We start from the raw sequence: 2,266 nt of genomic DNA, 5'->3' as shown, positions 1-2,266 counted from the left end.
TTTGCCATTTTTATAATGTAGTTGTCTTAATCTTGCCATCTTTATAGAAATTATTTTAGACTTACTTGATATTGGTACAGTAGAAAAATACCAGTTATGAGATCACCTGAGGGAAAGAGGTCCATTTGGGTCCTGCCTTTTGTTTCTGTATGCTGCCATAGTGTGCTGAGCCACTGATTCTCATTGTGAATGGTTATTACTCAGTTGACATTTCTAGAACTGAAAATGGATTTAAAAAAATTCTGATAGTACTGTATCAATAAAGACTTCAATGATAAATTTAAACTTTATTTTCATTTATTCATCAACTAAAATTCTACCCAATTTATTTTGATTATAATCTTATTTGCTAGTCAAAAAACTTTTAAGTTTATATTTTCAGGTTTGAATGTGAGTGGGTTGTACATAATTAAATATTTTCGTGGTTAATTGTAGATTCTTTGGATGGGAAGAGACCTTGAAAGGACCTCTAGTTTATCCTGCAACTTCAGTCAATATCCCACTTAAATCATTCCAGGTAGATAAAAATTTATCCTATTTTTTTTTATTTTCTCTATACATATACGTATGTTTATTTGGTTTCCACTTTTTCCCTTCACAAAATTAAAAAGGCTTAAAATTTAATAACAATAACAATGTTTAAGATAAGGACTAGAAACAAAAACCTCGTAAAGAATGAACGAAGATAAATACATTCTGAAAATAAATCAGACCATTGCTGCAATGAAATATTGAGTAATAATAATAATATATGCAAAAAAAGTAATATTCACATTGTCAGATAAGAGTATGTCTATCATAGAATGCTTTGATGCTGAGGTTCAGTATGGAGTCATCAGTTAACTTCTTATTTTTTTATTCCAAAGTCTCAAAAAATAGACAACTAATATTTGTAAATAAAAATAAAAGATAATTTCAAAAAACAGCATTTAAAAATTTATCCTATTTTTAAAATAAATCTTTAGCAGTAGTGTGGTAACTTGTGTAGATAATCATTTTAAGTATTTAATTATTTTCTGTACCAGGAGAGTCTGTCTTCTGTTTAACCAGCATACACTTAATGCTGTATTCGTATCTTCATGCTCCATTCTCAATTTTTGAGTAAAAAATATCTGCTTACTATAGTATTCCTAAGACTGTGTTTTTTCGTAAATGTAATAATAGTAGCTAACCCATGTATAATGCTTTTATGGCAGACACTGTAGTAAGTACTTTGCAAATTGGAACTCATTTATTCCTCAAAGCAATCTTAAGAAGTAGGTACTATTACTATTCTCATTTTGTATGTGATGAAATAGAAGGTCCTTGAGATTAAATGACTTGCCCAAGGTTGTACTCAGACATTTCTACAACTACTAGTTTGATAAGGTAATAATTTTTTAGCACAAATAATACTGCCTTTTGTTGAATCTGAACCCAGTGATACATTTAATCTTTATTTTAGTTTAAAAGGTAGAATTCTACCAAGTGTCAACCTTGGCATTTTGCCAGCAGAGTCTATGCTCTGATTTTACCTCTGTTTGCCTATTGTGAAGTCATTCGTTAGCATGCTTTTCTTCAAATTCTATACTTAACAGGTTTTGTTTGCCAGTCCTTAAATTATCTTTGTGGTTCCGTTATTAACTTTTTCTCAGTTCCTTTCTAGATGGAGAACCTGGGGCAAACACCATTAGGGTTATGTATAATGCAAAGATTATATCAAGGTTCTCACATGCTTCTATTTTTTTCATATTTATAAAACAATCCAAAATGAGTTTAAAATGCCTTGCTGCGTTACAGATTGTGTATCTTTTTAGCTAGGAAAAGGCTCTGTACTTGTTATGTACTATAATAGGTATGTAGTTGAAAGATTATTACTATCATCTTTTTTTTTTTTGAGACAAAAATCTCACTATGTCGTGTTGGTAGAGTGCTGTGGCATCATAGCTCACAGCAACCTCCAGCTCATGGACTTAAACAATTCTTTTGCCTCAGTCTCCCAAGTAGCTGGGACTACAGGTGCCTGCCATAATGCCTAGCTATGTTTTTTTGTTGCAGTTGTCATTGTTGTTTAGCTGGCCCAGGCCAGGTTTGAACCTGCCACCCTTGGTGTATGTGGCTGGCACCCTTATGACTGAGTATAGGCGCTGTCTTTTTTTTTTTTGAGACAGAGCCTCAAGCTGTCCCCCTGGGTAAAGTGCTGTGGCATCACAGCTCACAGCAACCTCCAACTCCTAGGCTCAAGCAAGTCTCCTGCCTCTGCCTCCCAAGTAGCTGGGACCACAGG

At 33.2% G+C, this 2,266-nt stretch overlaps 1 protein-coding gene across 1 annotated transcript in view; it reads left to right on the top strand.

Moving 5' to 3' along the window:
* Positions 1 to 434: 434 nt before the first annotated feature.
* The window catches only part of USP49 (ubiquitin specific peptidase 49), a 79,591-nt gene continuing 77,759 nt past the window's right edge, over positions 435 to 2,266 (top strand). Inside the window, exon 1 of the mRNA XM_003789182.3 lies at positions 435 to 517. The gene's annotated coding sequence lies outside the window, so the exon portion shown is untranslated. The remainder of the gene's footprint in view (positions 518 to 2,266) is intronic.

The sequence above is a fragment of the Otolemur garnettii genome, unplaced genomic scaffold (assembly GCF_000181295.1).
Source record: "Otolemur garnettii isolate 467f Iridium unplaced genomic scaffold, OtoGar3 scaffold00031, whole genome shotgun sequence".
NCBI lineage: Eukaryota > Metazoa > Chordata > Mammalia > Primates > Galagidae > Otolemur > Otolemur garnettii.
The sequence above is the reverse complement of the archived record's forward strand: the minus strand, read 5'-3'. Positions and strand labels throughout refer to the sequence as shown.